This window comes from Cynocephalus volans, chromosome 2, assembly GCF_027409185.1.
Source record: "Cynocephalus volans isolate mCynVol1 chromosome 2, mCynVol1.pri, whole genome shotgun sequence".
NCBI lineage: Eukaryota > Metazoa > Chordata > Mammalia > Dermoptera > Cynocephalidae > Cynocephalus > Cynocephalus volans.
This window is the reverse complement of record NC_084461.1, coordinates 135,831,364-135,847,103: the sequence shown is the minus strand read 5'-3', so window position 1 is coordinate 135,847,103 and position 15,740 is coordinate 135,831,364.

Genomic DNA, 15,740 nt, shown 5'->3' with positions numbered 1-15,740 from the left:
GCAAACATCTTTTCTCTGCCTGGGTGAATTGTCATCCTCCTAAGTTTGATTAGCTTTTAGCTTTTTATTCTTTTCTCTTTTAATGTTATGAATTACCTACAAGATACTCTTTTAATATGAGTTCCTTTGTATGAAGTGTTTTGCTGGTGTAACATTCTCTGGAATATCTTTGTCCTTTTTTGTCATAAACACTTTCTCATTAAGGTCAATAATGCCACCTTCACCAAGTTCCACCAGTTGCATATGTAGAGTCTTTTGAATGATGGCAATGACAATATCCCCATGATCAGCTGTTTCTTCTACTAACTCCATTATGTGCGATTCAAATGTCACTTCTATCATTATCACTTTTTGTTTCTTTGTTGCATTTTCATCTCTGTTGGGCAACTTCCTCTTTTGATTATCCATTTTTGTAAAATGTCACATGGGTTTATCACTGGAAGATAAGAAGGCAACACAATTACATGCTTTGCTGTCTGTGAATAATAACTACACAGTGAACGGAATAACAGATACACAGTGACCAATTATCAACAGACTTTTAAAGAGGTGACATGATTGCTCACTGAGCGTGACATGCATCTGCTATTTATGTAATGTTTTGTGGACTGCATAGACAGCAGCAAAGTTTGCACTGTTTTCAATTGTCCCCAGTTGATAAACTGTGATAACTGAAATATGAACCATTTTGTTAGGGGACTGGCATAATCTGGCTAAACCCTGACAACTAAAACTCATGCGTATTGGGACTGAGCAATGTGAGGACTGTCTAAATATAATAGATAATTTATTTTTGAACCATGTAAATGTATCATCAATTCCAAACTTCAGTAAAAGGTTTTAAACTCCATTACTTCCTACAGTTACACCCCCAACATCCTCAAGGTACTATGAAGTTTCTGCATTTTTCATTCACTGAAAGAAAATTTGCTTTTCGGCCCATGATTCATCCTATGCCTCACAATGGGTAATGCAGCTGTCCTTGTGCACTAGCAGATGGCTCTGACCCACCTTGTAGTGGTCCAAAACACAAAGAACCTGCCTACACCTCTGTCCTGGGCACATACCCTGGGTGGGATGTCTTTAAGTGGTGCATAAGAGTTAGATGCTGGGAGTGGTGCTGGGATATGTTGATGACTAACCCTGGGCTTGGGAAGGAGAACAGATTTAGTAGAAGGTCAAGCAGACTTGGTGATAGCTCACCCATTTTAACCTGAAACATGATCAAGATGGCCCTTTGACCTTGTGTACCACTTAACTGCTCTATGGAATAACAATGTTAAGGATTGTTTCTGTCTCTAGAAAGCCACAGATGATGCCCACATATCTCCTGACCCTAAAGACTTTTCTAGTGTAACTTCACCGCTCTACAGCTCACAGATATAACTAATTTAATTTTTTTATAACATACCAGAAAGGGGAAGTATACCCTGTTTTATATTCTTTTTCTGTCAGAAGAGGGAACTGAGATCTGGAGTTGCAGGTTGCATGCCAAAAGTCCCACTTAAGTTTCATTATGAGTTCGAAACAGACATAGTCAAAGACACCACAGAAATGAGCAAAAAGGCATGACCTCTCTTGGGACAGAGATGATGTTCCCATAGGTTTGTGGAAGAGATTCAGTGGTAGAGCTGTATGGTAAAGTGAAAACTATATGGAAGAAGTTGAAACTTGGCACTAAACAGTAGTCCCCAATGAACGTTCCTCTGGTCTGCAGTTTCCAAAGATAAGAGTTTTGATGATTCCTATAATTTCTTCAGCATAGTAATTTGCAGTAATGATAGATAAAAATGATGATACAGAACAACACAGCTGTAAGCCCCTACCAAACAGGGCCAATCATTTACTTACTCATGAATGAATTCTCTTGCACATATGATTTCCTCCCTTGATGAGCTTCGAAGTGTAGACAGAGCCCTGGGGAAAAGCGTGCAGCAATGGGTCTCAAAATTTTGTGGTTGAAGTATCTGCTGCAGGATCAGGAATTGGCACTGGTAGGGGAGGCTGCTGCCTCAGGTGATACCTGCAGAGGTGGGGGATGGGATTAAGATATTGGTTTAGTAAAAGGACATTTATACCAAAGAGACAGCTGCCTTACTATCTGCAGTAGTAGATCTCTCTTTCTCGTGTCCTGCACAGTATATGATCCTCTTTCTTCTATATTAGTATCTCAATTTCCCTTTTGCAGAATCCTCCCACCTCTCAGTCTCATTTCACATAGCCCCAATGACCTCTGGCACCACAGGGATGGCAATAATCCAGCTGTAGCTAAATCAACCCATTGTCCTGGTCACAGTGACTGTTCAGGGAAAGGCAGATGGGGCAAGACAGGAAATGAGGCTTACTTCCAGGACTTATGCTAGAAATAGAGAAATGGCATTTTCTTTCTCTACCAGGATTGGACCTGGGAAAATTTAAGCTTTTAGCTTCTAGCTCTATCATGCAAGGACAGCCTACCTAGGGAAAGATAGAGCCAAGAGATGGAAAGTGGCAGAGTTCTGACATTACTGTTGCAACCCCTGGATCCATCCATGCCTGATACCACTACCTGAACTTTTAGTTATATGAGCCAGTAATATTGTAGTGTGGGGGGAGATTTATGTACAGCAAAGGGAGGGCCTTACTCAAAGTCGTATCACTCATGAATGGCAGAATTAGAATATCAACCCAGGTTTTTGAACTCTGAGTTCAGGTCTCATTTTGCTTTTTTGATCCAGGGATGAGGTTTTATGAATCAAAGAAAACATGTGGGAGATAAAGTTAGCAGAGCCACAGTGCAGGGTAGGAAACAAATGCAATAACAGGAACACACAGAGACTAGTACCTCAAGCCTTATAACAATACAATCATAGCACAAGGCAGAAACCTAACCCCATTATTTTGGTAATTCAAACATGACCAAACAATGCGTTGATGAAGCATCTATTTCTGGCTTCAGGAGGCTGGAGCAAAGGTTTTATGATTTATTCAAAAATCACAAAGTGAGATAATGAAGGTTTTTAAATACAGGCATTTAGATTTCCCATTGTTCAACGTTGATGGTAACATAACAAAAAAATAGTAATTCACTGAATTTTGAGTATGTGAAAATGTCACAGTGTTAAACATAGCCATTGCATAATGGATTGAAAGACAGGCTGGAAAGACCAAGACTGATTCTAGTGGCCCACAGCTCCACCTTTCAGACTTTGCAATGACTTTAAATTGGATTTCAAATCCTTTGTGTTTGTCCTTGTTCCCAAGCCTTCAAGAAATTCCAAAAAGTCATTTAATTTTTCCTTTGGGTTATTACCTTTTAAAAACCAAGTTCTAGCAAATTGCATAGAAATATGATAGAGTTAGGAACATGCTAAAAATGGTTTCTTGATTTAAATACATGATTCACCAAGAAAGTCAGAGTTAAGCACATCTTTCCTTTTATGGACTCACTTGTCCTCAGTCTTTCTTCTAGACAACCCAGAAGGAACACACTACAATCTCTTGCGTATTTTCTTATTGCTCTCATGAACGTATCTACGTCTTGTCTGCCATTTCTTTTCAAGACAATTCTACATGATATTATGAGGTTGAATGGCACCAAAACCTTTCTATTTTTCTTCAGAGCAAAAATATCTAGGAAGTGATTGCATGTGTTTAATAACAAAGAAAGCGAATTCCATCCATTTTTTTTTTTTTGGTTTCCTGACAATGAGAATAATCCTTACAAATCATATGGTAGAATGACCTTTGTTTATGGAGAATGGAAGTTCAATATATAAGAAGGGATGGTAAGAATTACTCTCAAAGAGTTTAATTTTCCTGGCTTGGAAGAAACACACTGAGAAAATTGTTAAATAAAATTAGTGAACTCCTGACTAGTTTTTAAAGAACCTGTTAAAATAGAAATGTCATGGATGATTGGAAATGGGCAAGGAAATTCAATCAACTCCTGGCTGATGAGTATAATGTCAGTTTTGAAAGAAAATTTAGGATAAAGTATTTGAATATGTGGTTTGTGACCCCTTTTTAGAAGTTGTAATAAATAGAGAAGACACTTTCTGTTAATGGTAAATATTATAAGAAAAAAATATTAAGTTAATGACATAGTAATATAAATTAATCCCCTTTATTTATTTATTTTTGCTGATGATATTATTGGTCTAGAGTAAGTGATTCTCAACTGGGGACTATTTTTGCCACCCATGAGACATTTAGCATTGTCTGGAGATATTTTTGGTTGTCAAAGGCTATGTAGCATGGGTACTAGTACTTATATCTAGTGGGTGGAGGCCAGAAATGCTGCTATACATCCTATAATGCACAAGACAGCCCCCCCCAACAAAGAGTTATTTGGCCCAAAATATTAATGGTGCTGAAACTGAGAAACTCTGGTCTAGAGCATGCATTCACAAGAGGAATAATATTGTCTCCAAGGGGGAAAAAACGTGTTTTAGGGAATAAAAACATTTACTATTTTTATGTATAAAGCACAGATAAATATACACTACATGAACAGATATATGGTATATCTGTGGTATTAAAATTTCACAGACAAGGGTGATGAGAACAAACAAATCTCAAAAGTCTCCTTGGGGGAACGATAACAGAAAAAGATTGATAAACACTCATCTGGAGCAGAGATCAGCAAACATTTTCTGCATAGGGCCAGGTAGTAAATATTTTTGCCTTTGTGGCCATCCAGTCTTTGTGGCAACTACTCAATTCTGCCATTGTAGCACAAAAACAGCCACAGGCAGGCAATTTATAAACACATGGGGATAGCTAGATTCCAATAAAACCTTATTAAAAAAGAGAGAGAAAGGTGATATTTGGCTGAACCTTGGTTTATACCATCAAGATAAAAACCATAAAAATACAAGATAAATGCCTTACTAATATGCAGATACATTAAGATGATTCTCGTGTGTGTGTGTGTGTGTGTGTTTGTGTGTGTGTGTGTGTGTGTGTGTGAATATTAAGAAAGACTCAGTTATAGGAATGAGCAAATTAAGGAAATTTTTCCTTTGGGTACAACTGAACAATTGTCTCCCAAAACTTGATGAGTGGATGGATATCAAACTCGACGGAAATCCTGATGAGATACCACAAGGTGGTATGCCTGGAAATTCAATTAAAAACATAAAATAAATTCTTGAGGCATACTTATCATATAGTAAAAGGCTGGATTTGAGGATGGAGAAAAACTGCATTAAGTGATAGATTAGGGACTATAACAGAGAAGGATGGGGGATTGGATTTGAGATGAAGAAATATAATGGGGTATCAATATCAAACTGTTGCTGCAAAAAGCAGCTGGTCTGCCTTCAGAGATACCACATGGTATCATAAAAACCACAAACTTTAGCTTGTAATGTTGACATCTTCTCCATCTATTACCCAAATGCTAAATAAATGACATAAATTTTGGGTATTGTTTATCTACTGAACGTCACCTCTGATACCAGAACATAGGAACTGGCATTATTAATAGACTGTAATCTAGATGTGTGTGATAGTTTCAACTGAACAATGACTTAAGTTACACGTATTTCTCTATCATGTAGTTGTCTGAAGGTGGGCATTTCAAAGCTGACAGAACATCTCTACTCTGTAAGATCATCCAGGGACCCAGGCTTCTTCTTGATCCATTGTCCTGCTATTTCTCAGTTGTGGTCTCTCTTCTGCATGGTCTAAAATGACTTGCCTCCATATCCATAATCCAGGCAGCAGGATGAGAAGGGGAAGAGAGAGTAGCTCCCTTTAGGATTATGACTCAGAAGTTGTGCACATCACTTTCATTCATGTTTCATTGTCCAGAATAGCCACATAGTCATAACTGATACAAGAAAGGCTGGGAAATGTAGTCTTAGCTGGGGGGACATGTGCCTACATTATTTAAGAAATGGTATGTGGATGCTGAAAACAACTGGAAGTCTCTGCCACAGAATGTAGATAAAAACAAACAAGTTGTCGAATAACTCAAGTAAGATTATCAGCATGTTATAGGAACTTACCACCGAGTCACAGAAGGAAGATGATATTTGGATTACAAAAGAAAAGACACTGGGGAATCATGAAACCAGTTTTCAAGTGCTTGGAAAAGAGGTAGAAGCTCTTCTTTATCTAAACTTTGAGGCCAGTCCTAGGATAAATGGCTATAAATCATAAGGAAGAAGTTAAGAAACCAGAAAAGGAAGATATCATGCCAGGCATTGTCCTTTGTGCTAAGGACACAAGATGAATAACACAGTTATGACCTCTGCCCTACTGGATAATAATAAGCAGTGACTAGAGGTAGGGGTGTGTGTGTGTGTGTGTGTGTGTGAGAGAGAGAGAGAGAGAGAGAGAGAGAGAGAGAGAGAGAGAGAGAGAGAGACTGAGTTTGTGTGTTAGAATAAATGGCAGAAGTATTCGAAAATTTACTCACAATATTGAGGATTTTTCTGGACTCTTAAGTTGTCTTTATATGTCAAGGAGGTATGATTCTGTCAAATGTAAAGTTTTTCATTCTCAAGTCCTACCAACCAGTTGCCTTAGTATCAAAAGCAAGAAATAGTTTAAAGGGTGGTGGCCTTAAAAAAATCAGATATTTAAAATAAAACAATCCTTGTTTGTTTTAAGGACTCTAAATTAAATATAGTGTTGAGGGAATCTAATTGGTGGTTGCATTTATTCAAAAGTCTTGGCCATTTTCATCCCTGTAGAAAACTATAATCCTCATGCTAGAGCACTCTGCAGTCTGTCACTGGGAGGTTCTGATGCCCAGTGGGGAACAATTTAAATGCCTGGGTGCACTGGTAGGAGCAATCCCATGCCCATAAGCATTTCTCAGGTCCCTATATGAATAAATTTTTTCAGTTCATGAAAAAGTCAGAACTTATTTAGAGAAATAAAAGGAAGAAATGTTTTTCACAGAGTGGGAGGAGATACATCCAGGGCAGTAGAATGAGACCTGGGTGCTATAGGTTAAATGTGTCCCCCAAAAGTTCATGTATTGGAAACTTAATCTCCATTATAATAGTGTTTAGAGGCTGGGAAATCCTATTATGATAATTGAAAAGTTGGGCCTTTAAGAGGTGATTAGATTGGGAGGACTGTGTCCTCCTGGATGGAATAATCCATTGTTGGTTTAATGGGTGGTCATTGGTATGGTTATAAAGGCTTTAGAAGGAGAGCAAGTGAGAAGCTTAGCTCAGTCTTGCTCAGCCCATTCTCACCATGTGACACCCTGAATTGCTGTAGAGAGTTCCCACCCAGAAGAAGACCCTCACCAGATGTGTTCCCGGGACCTTGGACTTCCCAGCCTACAAATATAAGAAATAAATTCCATTTTCTTTATAAATTACCCAGTTTCAGGTATTTGTTATAAGCAACAGGAATGGACTAATACACTGAGCAAGGATAAAATGAGGCCTAGGTTCCATGTCAAACCCCACCATTGATGAACAACAGAATCCTGGCATATTTCACTGCTTCTCTGGGATTCAGTTACTTCACCAGTAAACTGAGGCTCATGATCCCAATCTACTCTGCCAATATAAGTTATTTAGCTTATACCTTTTTTGTTTGTTTGTTTGTTTTTTGTTTGTTTGTTTTCTTTTTAATTGGCTGGAAAAAGTACAGAGTGTGACCTACGTAGTACACCACAGTTGCGACCACTCCCTAATGCAATGCCTAGGCCCTCTCTACTCCTGTACATTATTTTCCAGTACTGCTTGGCATATGAGTTTGAAACCTAAATTCATAGTAGTTGAGCATTTACTATGTGTCAGACATTTGTATACATTATCTCACTTAATTTTCACAGCAATCCTCTGAGATGGATACATTTTATAGACTAAATATTGAGCTCAGAGTTTAAATAATTTGCTCAAGCTTACACAGCTAGGAATTAGTTGAAACAAGATTCAGATCTAAGCAGTTTGTCCCCAGAAACTGTACTCTTAACCACTATATTCTGTTGTCTATAACATTTTCAAGGTCAAGAGAACAACCAGTAGCAAGGGAGGGATTAAAGAGCTGGGAGGATAAAAATAACCTGAATCCAAATCCAGGTTCTACCACTACTTACCCACATACCTTGTGGGGTTCTTGTGAAATTTAAATGAGCCAAAGCACATAAAATTTTCAGCATAGAGAAACTGCTCAAAATGTAGCCCTTATTATGCTAGAAATGTTCCTATAATGTAGGTGTCAGAATAATTATTGAATAAATAAAATATCATATATTTGTTCAAAAAGAGTGGCCCACAGCTGAGGTTTCCTTTATAAGCTGGTTTCTGGCATACTCTGTAGCCATGTTCTTTGTTCAGTTTCTCTTATATCAGAGGAACACACTGTGAGAAACATATCAGTAGCTCTCAGCTGAGTGATTTTGACCCCACAAGATATTTGGCAATATCTAGTGACATTTTTGGTTGTCAAACCTTGTGGCAGGGGAATTGCTACTGGACACTAGTAGGTAGGGCTAGGGATGTAACTCAGCATCCTTCAGTGCATGAAACAGGTCCCTACAACAAAGAATTATTCAGCCCCAAATGTCCATAGTGCCAAGGTTGAGAAACCCTGTGTTAGACTAGTACAAACATCCTCTAAAAGTTCTTTGCTGTAGTATAGTTGATTAGTCCAGATGTTAAAGAAAATTTAAAATAGTTTTAAAAGGGTCATCCTGTGCATAATGTTGCTGTATCCTACCTGTCTCTCAACCTGAACCTGGCTGGGGCCCACAGCACACTGCTTCCAATGCAGAGAATTCTACCAACTATGCTGCACATTCTAAGTATTCTTGAGGGGTGGGACAGCATTCTCCAGCTCCTGGGCAGAAATCTAAAGTCGGTGGGCTTTTCTTGTCTTGAGATAGGCTAAATAATGACCAAGTCCCCATTTATCCATGTTGCCTCTTTTATAACAAGCACTGTGCTATGCACACAGGCAAATTTCAGTCCATGTGAGAGATGATTGAGAAATGATAATTTCCAAAAATATGCATAAATCATTCACTTGATCTACCAATCTGGCCTCTCTCTTAAGTACCCAAAATTCATTATCCAGATCTAGAAAAAACAGCATTTGTAAGTATTTTTTCTTTGACTTCAGAGATGGAAATTTTCTTATTATTTGTTGATTTCCTGCTTTACTATATTTTCTTGACTTAAGAGCCCTATAAAGTTTGTAACTCCAAAGTGGTCTTTTGAGATAAGAGCCAGAGCTTCTGAAAGCCGAAGAAATATTCCAGTTTACTTTGCAACCCTTATGAAGACCAACTTGAAATCTTTTTTTATTGCTTGGTCGATTTGATTCACAACTTATTTCATTTAAAGTAAAAAAGTAAAATAAAGTAAAATAAAAATCTCAGCAAATTGAATCCCAGGGGCATCTTAAAGCAGTTTAGAATACAATAGCCATAGTTGGTTAACCAGATGAAAGACTGTATGCTTTATTCTAGTGCTATAAACCTCAAAATGTCCTCAGCAAAAAACATTAGAGTACCATTATGGACATAAAAAAGATTCTATTAAAGTGGTATCCTGGTGTTTCATATTTACTCTTTCATTGTGCAGCATTTGAAAATTAATTTTACTTTCTGAAGTTTAAGAAATTTTCTCTCTAATTGGGAACAGGGTGCATTGTGAGACTCTAAGAACAGGAGGGTAGAAGTGGGAAGACACTATGAGACCACCTGATTCAACCTATGATTTCACAGATAGGAAAATGGAGACTGAGATAAAAACAATGTCTTGTTTTAGGTCACAGCAAGGAAATGGGCAATCTATCTCAATCCTTAGGCTCAAAACCTTTCTTCCCTATTTACTTTGTCTCCAATAGAAGACATTCAAGGTGCTTCTAGTGATCTTCTCAGTGTAATTGACTCCTCATCACATTTTTGTTTGTTTGTCCTTGAATTTAACTGAAAGATAGAGAGTATACTTGTGGCAACCTACACTTAGGTATGTTATCGATGCTAAGTAGAATTCTTATCATTTGGCTGTCTATTATTCATTCAACTATTCATCATTCAGCTATCTGCTATTCATGCAATTATTCATATTCAACTATCTATTAGTCATTCCACTATCTTCTATTGTACACCTACTATGTGCTGGTAATTGTGCAGGCCTAATGAATATAGAAATGCATAATACCAGCAAGGTCCCTATCCTCATGAAGCTCACATTCTCTTGGAAGAAACAAATAAAATGAGTGAAGCAAATGTTATAATCGAGGCTGTGAAAGAAATAAATAGTGACATGATAAAGATTACCTGGAGGTGGGAGGACTGTGGGGGTAAGAGGAGACAGAGCTCTGTTAGAAAAGGTAGTCGGGGATGGCTTCTCTGAGCAGGTGATATCTGCGGTGATGAGAAGTTTCTCTCATTTGAAGGATGAGAATTTCTTCCAGGGTTAGAAAACTCTAGACAGAGAGAATACCCAATGCAGAGGCTGGAATGAAATAATGACTTGGGATGTTTGAGGTACATCAAGGGAGCCACAAGAATGGTTTATAGTAAGTGAGGGAAAGCTGGATAAGAGACAACTCTTACGAGAAAAGCAGGGGGTTAGATTATGTAGGACCTTGTAAGCTATGGTAAGGACTTCTGATTCTATACATCTATAAAACCTATACAAACATTAATGTGTGGAGAACAAATATAAAAATAATTTGTGACATCAGAGAAAACAGTGGAGTAAAAACTTCGGAAAATCCTCTTTTCTTTATCTCTCTCTGCTCTGAGCTCTTCTACACTGTTGGTGGGACTGTAAATTAGTACAGCTATTCTGGAAAACAGTATGGAGGTTTCTCAAACAACTACAGATAGAAATAACATATGATCCAGCAATCCCACTTCTGGGTATATACTCAAAGGAATGGAAATCATCATGTCAAAGGGATACCTGCACTCCCATGTTCATCGGAGCTCTATTTACAATAGCAGACTATGGAACTAACGTAAGTGTCCATTGATGGATGATTGGATAAGGAAAATGTGTATATGCACAATGGAATACTTCTTAGCCATAAAAAAGAATGAAATTGTGCCATTTGCAGCAACATGGATGAATCTGGAGAAAATTATGTTAAGTGAAATAAACCAGACAAGGAAAGAGAAGTACCACATGTTCTCACTCATAACTGGCTGCTAAGAAAGCAAGCAAGCAAGAAACAAAAGATGAAAACAATACGTTGAACAAAACCTAAGGATACTAGAGATGGGGGGAGGCAGGGTGGGGGTTTGGGGAGGGATAGGTTGGGGAAAGGTCATAAAGAAAATACGATTTGTAATAATGAATATGCTTATAACAAATAATTTAAAAAAATCTTTTTGTCCATAATAGCAACAAGAACATAAAAAATTGTCAGAATCAACTTTTCAGAACTCTGTAAATTAACCAAAAACCTGTAGAAATGTGAGGACTATTTGTTCAAGAAAAATGGCTGAATACTGGTCAAGCTTTGTGATACTCTAATTTGTCCTATTTCCACCCCCACCCCCAGCTCTGGATTAGCCTTGAAAGTGAACAGACTGTAATGACAATGAAAACTAGCAACCTGGCAGCCACCGAAAGGGGCAGAACAGAGTCGAGCTCCTTCAAAGCCTCATTCTAAAAGAATGATGATTATTTCACCTGTCTGGTCATTTATTGGAAGAACTGACAGACAAGACACCTTTATTATAACTGACTTGGAGCTTATCCAGTGTGAATAGCCTTTTCCCTGACAGTGTTTGTTGAAAACCATCAGAGGCATTTTTTTTTTTTTTTATCATTGCAGCAGATGGAGGTGGCGAATAACAGTTGGAGCAAACAATAGGTTAACCAACATTTAAAAAAGGAAAGCTGAGGAATAAAATGCCTATATGGGGCTTTGAAAGTCTTTGACATATTTCTGGGAATCTAGAAGGTCATGCCCATCCACAGAGCTGTGCCACGCCCAGGGCTGTGACCCTAAGCTTTATCTCTGGCTGACCTTGAGACTATGTATAAGCAGGAAGTGAAGGCTAAGAAAGAGTTGTAAGCTGTGCCTGAGGGTTGAAGGCACATTCCAAAACACTCATACACATAGATCCTCTGCAAGCACTTGGAGACTTGTTGGTTTAATGTATTTAAAGAAATATCTGTGAAATCATCAGCTGACCACTAACATAACTCTCCTGAGACTTTATTGACCACACAAACAAAGAATAGAATGCAGGCTTCAGATAATTAGTTTAGAAAACTCACTAAACAAACAAATGACACCATCAACAACATCAAAACAGCAGTAATAACAAACCTGGAGGGGGGAAGAAATTGATGTCAAGATTTTCCACTTTATATTATTTAAAATGTCTGGTTTTTAACAACAAAAAAAATAAGACATACCTAGAAATAAGAAAGGATGGCCCATACAACTATCCATGAGGGAGTCCAGACATTGGACTTGTAAGATAAGACTTTATCTCATATATTTTAAATATGTTGAAAGAACTAAGGGAAACCGTTTCTAAACAATTAAAAGAAAATATGAGAACAATGACTCATGAAATAAGGAATATCTATAAGGAGATAAAAATTATAAAAAAGAACCAAACAGAAATTCTGGAGTTGAAAAGAGCAATAGCGGAAATAAAAATTTAACCAGAGGAGCTCAACAGCAGATTTGAGCAAGCAAAATAAAGAGTCAGCAAATGTGAAGACAGGCCAATTGAGATTATCCATCTGTAGAATAAAAAGAAAGAAAAAAAAAAAAGAAAAATAAACAGAACCTCAGAGACTTACAGGAAACCATATATACTGATGTGCACAATGGGACCCCAAGAAGGAGAGGAGAGAGAAAAAGCAAAAAGAGCAGAAAGAATATTTGAAGAAATAATGACTGAAATCCTCCAAATTTGATTTAAAACATTAGTCTACATACCCAAGAAGCTCAAGAAACTACAAGTAGATAAAATTAAAGAGATCCACACCTAGATATATTATAATCAAACTTTCAAAAGACAAAGAGAGAATCTTGAAAGCAGCAAAAAAAAAAAAAAAAAAGCATCACATACAAGGGCTCCTCAATAATATTTCTCCTGAGAAACCATGGAGGCTAAAAGGTCATGAGACTACATATGCAAAATCCTGAAAGAAAAATGTCTATCAATCAAGAATTTATATATTCAGGAAACTGTCTTTCAAAAATGTGTAAGAAATTAAGACATTCTCAGATAAACAAACACAGAGTTCATCATCAGTAGACCTTCCCTAAAAAAAATACTCAAGAAGGTTCTTCAGGCTGAAATAAAAGAACACAGGACAGTAACTCAAATCCACATGCAACTACATAGATAACAGATAACATATAGCATAAATGTATTATTTGTAACATTTCCCTCCTCTTATCTGATTTAAAATAAAAAGATAACTGCATAAAACAAAAGCTATAAATCTATGTTGATAGGCATACAATGTATAAAAGTGTAATTTGTACAGCAATAACAGCACAAAGAGGGGAAAGAAAATAAAGCTATATAGAAACAATATTCTCATATACTGTTGAAATTCAGTTGGTATTAATGGATCAAAGACACAAATATAAGAGCTAAAACTATAAAACTCTTAGAAGAAACCATATGTAAGTAAATCTTTGTGAGGTTGGATTATATAATGGCTTCTTAGATATATCAAAATTAGAAGCAACCAAAGGAAAAAATAGATTAATTGGACATCATCAACAAAAAATGTTTTGCGCACTGAGGATGCTATCAAGAAAGTGACAAGGCAATCCACAAAGTGGGAGAAAATATTTGCAAATCATATATCTAAGGATCGAGTAATCACAAATATAAGACTCTTACAAATCAACAATAAAAAGACCAATGACCCAATTAAAAAATGGGCAAAGGACTTGAATAAACAGTTCTCCAAAGAAGATTCAAAGACCAATAAGTATGTGCAAAGACACTCAACATCATTAGTTATTGGGGAAATGCAAAACAAAACCACAATGCGGTAATGATCACATGCACTGAGATGGGTATAACCAAAAAGAGACAATAGGAAGTGTTGGTGAGGATGTGGAGAAATTGGAACTCTTGTACATTGCTGGTGTGAATGTAAAATTGTATAGTCACTTTGCAAAACAGTTTGTCAGTTCCTCAAAAGTTAAACACAGAGTTACCATGTGACTGAGTAATTTAACTTCTAGGTATATACCCAAGATAACTGAAAGCATATGCCATATAAAAACTTGTACACGAACGTTAAGGTCAGAATTATTTATAATAACCAAAAATAGAAACAACTCAAATGTCCATCAACTGTTGAATGGATAAACAAAATACAGTGGAATACAATTTATCTATAAAAAAAGAAAGAGGTACTGACTGATAGATGCACAACATGGATGCACCTTGAAAACATTATGCTAAGTGAAAGAAGCTAGACACAGAAGGCCACATGTTGAATGATTCCACTTATATGAAATATCCAGAATAGGGAAATCCATGGAGACAGAAAATAGGTTACTTGTTCCCAAGGAGGGGCTGGGCTGGGGAGAAGGGCGGGAGGAAAAATGGAGTGATGCTAATAAGCATAGGGTTTCTTTTTGGGATGATGAAAATGTTCTAGAATTAGACAATGGTGGTGTTGTACAACGTTGTGAATGTACTAAAATCAACTGACTTGTGCACTTTAAAAGTGTGAATTATATGGTATGTGAATTATGCCTCATTGAAAAAAAATGAAATTTGCATTGTAACAGCTTATCCTTGACCAAGTCTAGGAACAGGCTTTTACAAATATACTCACTGAGATGGATTCATTCTTCACAGACCAGTAAACAAAATATGGTAGATATGGACAAATATTTAATAATTGAGGAATTTAAATGACATAATCAGAGTAATATGGAAATTGGGTTCTATCTAGCCCTGTCTTCATTAGGGCAATGTAAACAGTTTTTGTGCTAATTATCATTGACTTAAAGTGGTACTTGGATGACTGTGTTCAAAAGGATTCTGATGCTCAGTCCAGGCTTTACAGGAAATTAGTAATGAATGCCATGGGACAGTGGTTTCACGTATGTCATAGTGTTACTGCTTCCATAAGTTATTTTGTGACTTTGGACAGAGATCTTCAAATTATTTGGCAAAAGATACTCCGATTAAGTGTACTGAGTGATCTTTAAATATCATTTAGTTTCCAAAGCTTTATGATTATATGATATAATGATCCAATTGCCACATATTTCAAAAATATAATTTATGCAGTTTTTTTTAAAGGATTAAAAAGAAATAAGCAATGTCAGTAGCAAGCATGCACAGTCTGAAATATTCGAACTGGAGGAATATATAAATAGCTGTGGTCGATGATCTGCCTTGTTCTTTTCTAAATACGGTGCTTCTCAGTGCTAGCATTTAATTATGCACTGTACTTGGGATAAAAACGGGCATTAGGAAAGATTAGCTTTTATGATGGATATATTGGGTCCTAAACATGGTTTAAATTTTGCTACTGCAATTAAAAAACCAACAACTCACAGATGAATGTTCATTTCTTATGGAAGTGCATTGGAATATATTTGCTTTTGTATTATTTGAAGACAGATCCATATGCAATCAGTATAGACTTTAACACATGGCAAAATAGATGTTGCAGTCTTCTGAGAGGTCTCTATTTCTAGCCTAAATGTTCCATAACTCATTCCAACTCACTTGCCTCACTACTCTCTTACTGAAGACTGTGATCAAGTCCACTGAATGCTTAGAAAGACAGCTTTCAAGTCTTCTTTTTCCTCAACAT